At 52.9% G+C, this 10,942-nt stretch overlaps 1 long non-coding RNA gene across 1 annotated transcript; it reads right to left on the reverse strand.

The window, feature by feature from the left end:
* Positions 1 to 305: 305 nt before the first annotated feature.
* LOC115300930 lies at positions 306 to 1,848 on the reverse strand. Its single transcript, XR_003912926.1, has 2 exons — positions 1,780 to 1,848; positions 306 to 537 (listed from the first exon to the last, which is right to left on the reverse strand). It is a non-coding gene; the product is annotated as an uncharacterized LOC115300930 (long non-coding RNA).
* Between the last annotated feature and the right edge of the window lie 9,094 nt (positions 1,849 to 10,942).

Here is a 10,942-nt window from a genome sequence, read left to right on the forward strand (position 1 = left end):
ATATCCCTGACAAAGGACTTATATTCAGAATATATGAAGGACTCAACAATAAAAAAAGAGAAGTAATTCAGGTAAAAAACAGGCAAAAGATCTTGATAGCTATTTCCCTAAAGAAGAAATAAGGATGGCAAATAAACACATAAAAGGTGCCAAGCATTATTAGTCTTAGGATGATGTAAATTAAAACAACTTAAAGACTAAAAAGACTAAAAACTAAGGGTGTAACCAAACTATGGTACATTTGTGAGAAAGCACATTATCCTCCTCAGAAATTTTATTTTGCTCTTCAAAATAACAAAACAATATTTGCGGAACAATGTATTAAGTAAAAGAAACAGGATTTAAAGATACAAACAGTACTCTCCCAATTTGAAGGAATATAGTGTGTGTGTGACATACACACGTGAAATAAAAACAGAAATAATAAGGCTCATTTCTGGGTATGAGAAGATTACTGGAGATTTCCGTTTTTTCTTGATACTTCTCAGAATTCTCCAAAATATTTCCCAGCATACACATCTTGCTTCTATAAATTGTCTAATAAGTCAAGAGAGAAAAAAAAAAATGAATGCCTTACTGAGCCCCTAAGCCCTCCCTTCACACAGAAGATGCTACCCCAGCTCCTAACGGTGGGTGTTTTGTGCTAGAGTTCCCACTCCCTGGAGCCCCTCTTAGAGGCTGTCCGCTGTCCGAGCTGCTGACTTCCTTCCCTCTGGGAAGGCCCTCCTTCCTGGCTGTGTCCTAGCTCTCCCCGCTCCTCCGGCTGCTCCTCCTCCCTCAGGGATACTCCTGCTGCCTGGCTCCTATGCTGGAGGGCCCCCAGGGGCCCTTCCACCCTCTTTGGCTTCCTAATCTTCATTCTGTCCCTGTGGGATTTCATTCACTCCGTGCCATCAGCAAGGGCACCCAGGACACCCACATCACCGTGTCTGACCTAAACCAAGCCAGCCAGCTTCAAACCCTTGCTATCCACCTGCCATTCAGCAGACGTTTATTGCATGTCTATTGCCAGGCACGTTCTAGCCGCAGCCGCAAAGGAGCCGCTTTCCCTTACCTGACATTCTAGCAGAGGAGGGTTCAGGCAATAAACATGGCAACAAATAAACCGACAAATTTATCTCCAGAACCTGCATGTTACAAGATCCCCGGGACCACTGAATGCACCTTAAAACTGCAGAACCTTGCCTCTCAAAGTGTGGTCCTCAGCCTATGGCCTCAGTATCTCCTGGGAGCTTGTTAGGATGCAAATTCTCAGCCCCTACCCAGACCCACTGCACCAGCAACTCTGTGGGTGGGGCCCAGCCTTTGTGTTAAACTCTCCAGGGGATTCTGCATGGCCCCATAAAGGGCTCCTCAACTCAGGGACCACACCTCATTTATCTTGGTATCTGTGTCAGGTTTGTACTGCAGTTATAACAAATTATGGCAACCGCAGTGGCTTTTATTACCTTACGGTTCTGGAGAGCAGAAGTTCAAAATCAGTTTTACTGGGGTAGAATCAGGAGGTTGGTATGGTTGTGTTCCTTTTGGACCCTCCAGGGCAGAATCCGTTTCTTTGCCTTTTCCAGCTTATAGAGGCTGCCCGAATTCCTCGGCTCACTGCTGCGTCTCTCTGACCTCTACTACCATTGTCACACTTTGACCGCTGCCCCTCCTGCCTTCCTCTTATAAGAATCCTTGTGATTACAAGGGACCCCCTCTAAAACCCCGGGCGATCTGCCCATCTCAAGATCCTTAACTTCATCACACCTGCAAAATTCTTATCACCACACAAGTTACCATATTCACAGGATCTTCGAGCATCTCTGGGGACCATTATTCAGCCTACGACAGCATCCGTCTCAGCATCTGCGCAGCAAGGATCTGTAGTAAGAGTGAATGACTGAATGAAGAAAGAGACCAGGGACCAGAGGAAGCCTCCCTCTTATGGCATCCTGTGAGCACGGGCCCTCCTGTGAGCACCTGACCTGGCTCCGAGGTGAAGAGACCTGTCCACACTCCCAGCACATTGCTCCTGGGATACAAGTTCATGTGCGTTGGGCAGGTGCGGCTCAGGAGTGAGGCTCCACCAGCCAGGACAGAGGCAAGGACGCCACTCAGCAAACATTAGGACTGGTAGGCCAGCAATCCAAAGGTCAGCTGTGAGGGGAATGTGGGGTGCCTGCTGGTAGGTTTTGGGGTCACCAAGAGTACATACATACCTTTTGGGCTCGAGTCCTGACTCAGCCGTTTGCACTTACATACACGTTCTGTGCCTCCTGGGTTACTACTTCCTGTGCGATGTGGGAGGATCTCACCAACTTTCCCAGGTTGTCGTGAGAACTGAAGACAAGGCGTGATGTGTCCAGCCCTGGTGTGTTGAACGAGGGCGGGGTTGCCCTGCTGATGAAGGGGGCAAAACTGGAGCCAGAGCCGGCTGGCGGGGCTGGCAGGGGTGAGGCAGGTGCTGACCGAGGATTGGCTTCTGCCCTGAGGCCTCACAGTCCCCACCCCAATCAGGCCCTGGCTGAATTAGACTTTAGGTCTTACATGGCCCTTTCAGGCAATTTGCTGACACCCTTTGGTGATTCATTGCAGCAGAATTGAACTCAGAGAGGGGAGGAGTCATGGACCCCCAGTTTCCCTAGGAGCCTTCCTCTGGACCCCAATGTAGAGCAGGAAATGCTCAGGATCTGGAGTGTGGAAATCTGGGCTCGGCACTTACCAGCTTCCCTGACCCTTTAAGCCTCAGTTTCCCCATCCATAAGCAGGGATAGTGAGATCTGTCCTCTGTCCCCACTCCTCCTTAGCCCTTGGTGGTAAGGATATACCAGGGAGATGAAAGGTAACATGGGTGCGGGCAGTGATAGAAAGAGGCTCTGCCTGGCGTCTTCTGCCCCAGGGTTTGCTGTGTGCCTGCAAAAGGGCTGTTTGTCCTCAGATTCAGGAATATTACGATAAAGGCATTAGTGTGCTGTAATTGAGGGTACCAGCTTGGCGCTAAATTAAATATTTACACAGCCCTCAGTAATCTTCTCCCTCTCTTTAGCAGCTTCCTCCCCAAGCTAAAATATTTAGCAGGGATTTCAGGAGTATTCTCAAACCCAAATATGGCTCAGAGTGATCTGATAGTGACAAAGATGTGACCACAGGCTCTGGCACATTCTCAGCCCCTGCTGCTTTCATCAGAGGCCAGGACAATCCACTTGGCTCGGCCAGATCCGGGCATTGGAAGAAATCCATTGCCCTTGGAGCTTTAAAAGGCAAAGTAGACCATGTTGGCTAGGTATGATACACGCTAGAGCCAAAGGGGCTTTCTAGAACACAGGTCAGAAACCATCCCTGAGAAGCAGTCGCACAACACTTTCTGAGGAGGAAGCCATCCTAGCTTCCCGTACAGACGCCAGTACAAACTCCGCCTCTAGTCATGCAGCCACTTAGGCAAGTCATTTGCTCCGTTAGAATCTAGCCGCTGCTAGGATGGCTAAGAGATTGCTGTGGCCCCTGTATTCTAATGCATGACACCGATGGCCGGTGCTCCATGTTTCCCCTAAGTGGGCTGTTTCTCAAGGGCTGGGTCCTGGGAAAGCCTCGGGACAGCTGGCTAATGTGAAGAGGGGTCCGAGTTTGAACGTTAGCTGTTAGGATGTGTGTTGTGGTGGACTTCAGAGCAGACATGCTCCAGGAGTAGTGGTGCATATCAAAGTGTAATCAAAATGTTTCCTCTGATTATGGAGAAAGGCAGAATGGCCCCCGCGGTTGAGAGCACAAACTTTGAGCCAGTCCTGAGTCCCTGCTGTGCGACCTTATCCAAGTCACTGCCTCCACCTTCCAAACTCTGAAACAGGGACAGTGATACGGGGCTCAGGAGCATTAAATGAGATACGGGGTCAATAGAGCTCACAGCATCGATAGTTAAGAGCTTGGCAAACCTAGGTGGGGACTGTCACTTTCAATCCTCCTATCTGAAAGAAGCCTTCTGGCTTGTTTTTGTGTCAGTCTGGACTTCCACGCCCGTGAGCAGACTGGGTATAGATCAGAGGGCTCACTGGCCCTCTGGAGCTGCCCTGCCCAGCCAGCCAGGCCCCAGGGGGCCAGCAGGGGAGTGTGTCCACCTCCGGAGCTGGGTGGGGGCAGAGAACACAGCAGGCTTCCTGCGCCTTTCCTGAGAACCCTACATCAAAAGGTCCCCACCCAGATTTTAAGAAAGCCTCAGAACCAGCTCCAACACCGGCCCCCCTTCTCCCTGGGGTTGGTCAGCGCCCTGTCCCAGTCCTATTTCTAGAACTCTCCTTGTGCATCCAGGCTGCTACTGATAGGCTGTGGATAGCACTTGTCACCTCTTCATCTCAGAGGAAAGACCCAAGACCAGAGGGGAGATGCCCCTTCCCTTTCGCTAAACCCCACCTGGGTTCAGATCTCACTCCTTGCCTTTTCTGGGCTGGGAACTGGCACTTTTCCTGCCCAGTCAGAGTGTCCCTGTCCGACCCCACAGATAACATGCAGTGTAGACGAAGCTCAGAGGCTGAGTTACCTGTGAGCTCTCCCTTCCCTTGTGGCACCACAAAGTGGGCACACAGAACAAAAGACTGTGGAGAAGTCTACAGCCGGGGACTTCAAGGTCTTAACCTGCCTATAAAATAGCTGCTCCACCCTGACCTGAATGCTAGTGTGCGTCTGAAACTTTAGCTTCTTTCAAATGCAAATGTTCCACCCAGGCCCCCGGGCTCTTTTACACCTGAGCTTGAATAGGTGTATTCAAGAGCCTTCCCCTAGAGACTAATAATAATTACTATTATTATATATTCATTCAGATATTTATTATGCAAACAATTGCAACAATACCAGAAATCACAAAAAGAATCACCCACAATCGCCAGCCTTTTAAAAAATGGGCATTGGAGTTTTCTTTTTTCCCCCTGGTTCCCCTCCAGCCCTTGTACATGCAAATACACAGCTTTTTCACAGCTGGACTCCTGCCCAATGCAATTTTGCACTCAACACTGTATCATTAGCCACCTCCCATGCTGCAACTGTCCTCACAATTAGCTTTTACAGTGGGTGTGCTGTTGCTTCACCCTAGAGCTGGACACTTAGGTTGCTTGAGTTCCCTGCTTTTAGATACAATGCTGAAACGTTGTTCAAAGAGCTTTTTCATTTCTCCAGGAATGTTCCCTTAGGATACACTATCAGGTGGGGACTGCTGTGTTTAAGGTGATGAATATGCCTTTGGCTCTGGAGAGAGCACGGAGTGCAGTTTTTGCAGGGGGCTTGTGGACAGCCAGTACCTAGGGGCCGAGAGAGAGCTGGGGGTCAGGGAGGGAGTCTCTGGGTTCACCAGGGCAGTCAACTGTTTGCCGCGGTGGGGGAGGGCAGTCCTTAAAGGCCTGGAGAAGAGGCAGGGGCCTCCGGCTCAGAGCAGAGAACCAGAGTCTGCACCCCTCTTCCCACTCCTCCCGGAGAGCTTGCCTCAGCTCCAGCATGTCCACACCCGGTCAGCACTGTCCACACCTGCTGCATGGGACTCAGGGGGACAGAGGCAGGAGAAACCCAGGGAAGCACCAAGCCACATGCAGGGGATGGCCCAGAATCCAGGCAGGAAGTGCTGCTGCAATCACTGTCAGCACATTCACCACCAACGCTGGGCTGATGGGGGCGGGCTCCCGTATTGATATACGCTCTGCCCTGGGCCCCACCCATAGCAGGATGATGAGGACTCAGACCAAGAGTCAGTCCAGCACTACCTTGGGGTCCCCATGCCTCCCTGCACATCAGAATCACCTGGGGAACTTTAAAAGAGACCCAGGCTCCACCTCCAGAGACTTGGGTTGACTTGGTGGCTTGTGCTGATGTCTAGCCAGGATTGAGAACCGCTGGATTCCATCCATTTTCTTGTAGGGCATTTTTGTTTTCTTAAAAATTTTTAAGGTTTATTCATTTTTGAGCGCACACACAGAAGGGGGCGGGGAAGCACCATCTAGTGGGGGAGGGGCAGAAAGAGAGGGAGACACAGAATCTGAAGCAGGTTCCAGGCCCTGAGCTGTCAGCACAGAGCCTGACATGGGGCTTGACCCATGAACCACAAGATGGTGACCCAAGCTGAAGTCATCGGACGGTTAACTGACTGAGCTGCCCAGGCACCCCCGTAGGGCATTTTTGGATGCAGGGACAGAGGCCTTCTGAGGCTGATAGGAGAAAACAGAAGTTTCTGTGGGGTTACGCTGGAGTTTTTGAGGGTGTGGGGTGGGAGCTAAATCTCCTTCATAAACTCTGTGTGTGCCCTCCCCCATGCCACCCATAGAAACCCTCCACCCAAATAGACTGGTGCACAAAGAGACCAGTGCACTGTTACTGTTGCCTCAAGACCAGTCCTATAGCAAAGAGGGGCTGCCCCTGCCCCCTGTCTAGAGGGCTGTGAGCAGCTGTATGCTCCACCTTGGCCTAGGAAGCTGGCTTGGGAGACACCATCAGTCTCCTGGTCCCCTTCCTGGCATCTCTGCTTCTCCCTGAGTACCTTTCCCCCTTAGGTCAAATGACCCTGAAGGCCCTACCAGATTCTCTGGTTCTTGGTGAAGCCTGGACCCCTGAAAAACCCACGGGGCACAGGGCAGACCGCAGCTTCCTCCTGGTACCGAGAGGACAGTATTTCCCTCAGCAGGCAGGGGTCTGGGCCTTAAGCCTGGCCCTGTGGCCCAGCCCTGGCTGAGGTGAGTCCCAGACAAGGGGGTGAGGGGCCACCTTCCTCTCCTCTTAGCATCTTCCCCTCCACACACACCCTTCAGAGGGGCCTTTCATATTCCACCTCCCTCAATATTGCTCTAGGGACTGGATCCACACCTGGGGAGAGGCTGTGCCCCCCGCCCCGGGGTGGGGGGTTCTCCTGGGGGTCTATGATCTCTGCAGGGAATGCAAAGCTCTGTCATTTCTCATAGCTCCCTGGCAAAGGGCTGTCAGCAGAGCAGAGGGGGCAATGAGCGCATCTTCCCAAGTACCACCTGATGATGGAAAGGTGGTAGAGAAAAGGGCACGAAGGATGCTACTGAAACACATGGTCAGACTGGCAGGTGCTGGGACACAGAGTCAAATGAAGGGGAGCTCCCCAACTCACTGCCCCAGCCAGGTCCCCAAGTGGCTTTATTTAGCCTGTCTCCTCTCTAAACAACCAGGTGTGGGAAGGGCTGCAGGAAGCCTCTCCCAGGCAGCTGAGATGAGGTGAGACACTGCAGGACCACGAGGTGCTACCATTAGGAGGAAAGACACCGTATTGGGCTTAATGGTGTCCCCTAAAAAGATAAAGCCATGTCCTAACCTCCAGTACGTGGGACTGTGAATTTGTTTGGGGAAAAGGGCCTTTGCAGATGTAATTTAGGATCTTCAGATGAGATGGTCCTGAACCCAGTGACTGGTGTCCTCATATAAATAGGAGAGGACCCAGAGAGACAGAGGAGAAGGGCATGTGACTGGAGTCAGGCCACCACAAGCTGAGCACCTCCCTGAGCCCCAGATGCTGAAAGGGACAAGGACTCACCGTCCTCTGGAAATGTCAATGGGCATGGCCCTGCTGACACATGGATTTGAGACGTCTAGCCTCCGGGATAGTGAGAGAGTGCCTTTCTGTCAACCATGTACTCCCTCTGAGTGGCCACTTCTTTTTTTAAAACATTTTCTAATGTTTATTTTTGAGACAGAAATAGAGCATGAATGGGGAAGGGGCAGAGAGAGAGAGGGAGACACAGAATCTGAAATAGGCTCCAGGCTCTGAGTTGTCAGCACAGAGCCCGACGCAGGGCTCGAACCCATAAACTGTGAGATCATGACCTGAGCCAGAGTTGGATGTTTAACCGACTGAGCCACCCAGGCACCTGCGACTGCTTCTTCTCTTGTGAAATGAGGCTCATACTTCCAGCCCCTATGAAGCAAGGGAAGAAGAGCCTTGTCAGAGGCACTGTTGGGCAAGCGCTGGCCCCTCTCCCGGCCTATTTTCTCATCTGCAAAGTGGATCCTGGCCTGAAGATTCCATCGCAGGGGACATGAGAGGAGGGAGAGAACTTCGGGGCTAAGTGAGGGTTCGGTGCAAGAGAGCTGAGGATGCATGAGGCCCCTCCCTGAGTCCTGCTATGCTTGGGGCGCACAGCCCTTGCTGTCAGATAAAGCCTTCTGGACAAAGGGGACAGACTGCCTGGGGCCACCTGAGAGGAGCTGGTGAGCCCCCTGAGGAGTGGGCTCCCCGCTTGGAAAAGTACTTCTGACACCTAGCACCCTGCGTACCCAGGGGGCAGCGAGGGCAAAGAGGGAGAAATGGTAGATGCCACATCACATGGATGGGGTGGGACCCTTCTCCCAAAAGGGGTACTTGCATTGTGTTATAAAGGTGTCCCCAAAGAGAACTGATATTTTTGAGTGACGCTCTCTGTCTCCCTCTGAGTGATGCCCTCCTTGGTCCCTCTGCCACCAACCACCCTTCTGTGATCCATCCTCCCACTGCCACAAGGACATCCAGTGCCCGGTCCCGGCTGGGCCAGTCCCACAAGTGTCCGCTGAGGCCCTTGAAAAGAAACAACAGAGCCTACCACTCCTGTTCCCAGAGCACTTCCGAATGCATTCTGTGGTCACCACGCTAACCCTACAAGGAAGGAGATTCTGATCCCCACTCAGAGACAAAAGAAACTGAGGATCAGAGAAGAAAAACAGCTGCTCAAGGCCATTTGAGTCCAGGCTGCCTGGCTCCTGGTGCTCTTTCCATGTCATCTCACTGCCTTTCCTGACATGTCATCTGCTGTCTCATTGGGTATTGGGGTCTGGGTCTCTCCAGGAATGTCCTGGCCCCCTAGCTCCCAACTGGCATGGCCTCAAAACCCTCCAAGGTCTACCGTTCCCAGCCCAGCTTTCTAGCCCCTCCCTGGGACTCCAGCACCCTCTCCTCTGCTCCCCACCTTTGCACCTTGGCTCCTTCTCCTGGGCTAGAATGCTCCTCTCAGTCACTGGAACATTCCCAGGCCTTCCGATGCCTCCTGTCCTTATAGGCTGCACAGGGGGCCCAGACCTTGTACACCGCCCTGACGCCCTGGCTCGAGTTTCAGCTCTGGAAACTTTGCTGGCTGTGTGACCTTGGGCATGTCACCCTTCTTCTCTGTCTCCATCTCCTAATGTGAAATGGGGAAGTTGAATCCAATACTCCCTCAATTCTTCTGCAAGTGGTCTAAAGTCCTCCATGCTCACCTCTTCCCCTGCTCCCCCCTGACCCACAGCAGCCTCTCCTTGCTCCACAGCCCTCTCCAGAGGCTTTCATCTCCCAGCAGCAGAGGTGGGGGACTGCGGCACCGGCCGCAGGGGGTTGGCCAAGACATGCCGATGGATTAATCAGTAATCCACCGACCCACACCCCTTTAGGTTTGGGGAGCCACTTAGTCTTCCCTCTTCGTTCCTGAGGTGCACACAGAGAGGGCTGCGGGGCCAGGGGTCCAGTGGGGCACTGGCTGTCCCTGCTCACCTTAGCGGGGAATGCTGGTGGTGGGCTGTGTGCCTACACTGTGGGTGCCAACATCTTCTGCAGGGTGGGAGCGAGGCTGGTGTTTGGCTTTGAACACCTCACATCCTCTTCTGCCTCCGAAGCCCATCACTGTCTTGGGGGAGGGGAGAATCTAAAGATGACATTATGGGGCGCCCGGGTGGTTAAGTGTCTGATTTCAGCTCAGGTCATGATCTCACAGTTAGTGGGTTCGAGCCCTGCGTTAGGGCTCTGTGCTGACAGCTCAGAGCCTGGAGCCTGCTTCAGTTTCTGTGTCTCCATTTCTCTCTGCCCCTCCCCTGCTTGTGTTCTCTCTCAAAAATAAATAAATAAACATTAAAAAAAGATGACATCAGAAGGGACACCGCCCCTGGCCTTGCCTTCCCCTCCAAAGGGCTTCACATCTCAAATCTCATTTAGTTCCCCTGAACCCTTGTGAAGGCAAAGTAGGGATCATGAGGCCACTCTGAGTTCAGCATAAGCTGAGACTGGGGTCCACTCTGTGCCCACTGCTCTTGTCCACCTCTGGTTTGCAAGGGGTGGCTGCCTGCTTGTATGGCCTTGTCACTTCCCTCCAAGAACTTACATCTAAAAGGACAGAGAGGCTCCACTGAGACACACACACGCACACACACATGCACACACTTATGTATGTGATGTGCAGCTGTAGGCCGTGCTGACCAAGATCCCCAATAGTACCATCGAGGATCCATAAAAAGGTCCTTAGAGATCATTAACTCCCGGTGAGTGGGGAAACTGAGGCCCAGGAAGAGTTAGAACCTTGTCCAAGGCCACAGAGCTAAATGGAGGCTTATGGACTCCTGGTCCTGTGCCCCTTCCCCCAAGTCTTCACATGTGACAAACAAGGCAAGGCTGGCAGAAAAAAGAGCTCAGAAAGCCTGGGCAGGCAAGGAAGGACGACCCCCCCCCCACGCCCTGTTTCATTCTGGAAGTTTTATCCAAGGGGTGCGTTTTCCAGAATTCCTCGGCGGGGGGGGGGGGGGTCAGGCAGGCAGGCAGGCAGGCAGTAGCTACAACCTACAACTTGTTCCTTCAGCACCTGGGAGTAGCCACATAGTGTGGGTGGCTGTTTCTTCTTTGTCCTCTGTGTCCCCGTAACTCTTTTCGCTGTCTCCGCGGAGTGGCAGAAGTCCAGGCCCAGCACCTTCCAGTCCTGTGAAAAGGAGTCCTGGGGAATGGGTGAGGGTGGCGAAGCTCCCTTGGGCAGGGGCATTCCGGAGAGAGCCGGTGGAGCTTGGCCAAGGCCAAGAACAGCCAGGGGTGGGGAAAGATCATGGTGGGGTGGGGCTGCGGTACCCAGTTGTTTTTTTTCCTCCGCTGTGCTCCACCCCGTGCATTCTTCCGAAGGGCAGGCTCCCAGCCCTCAGCCCCGGGAGTGGGGGTGCGCTTGGAGCGCGTGGAGGGGGTCAGGGGCCCGCGCGACTCTGCCTGGCG

Source organism: Suricata suricatta, chromosome 9, assembly GCF_006229205.1.
Source record: "Suricata suricatta isolate VVHF042 chromosome 9, meerkat_22Aug2017_6uvM2_HiC, whole genome shotgun sequence".
Taxonomy (NCBI): Eukaryota; Metazoa; Chordata; class Mammalia; order Carnivora; family Herpestidae; genus Suricata; species Suricata suricatta.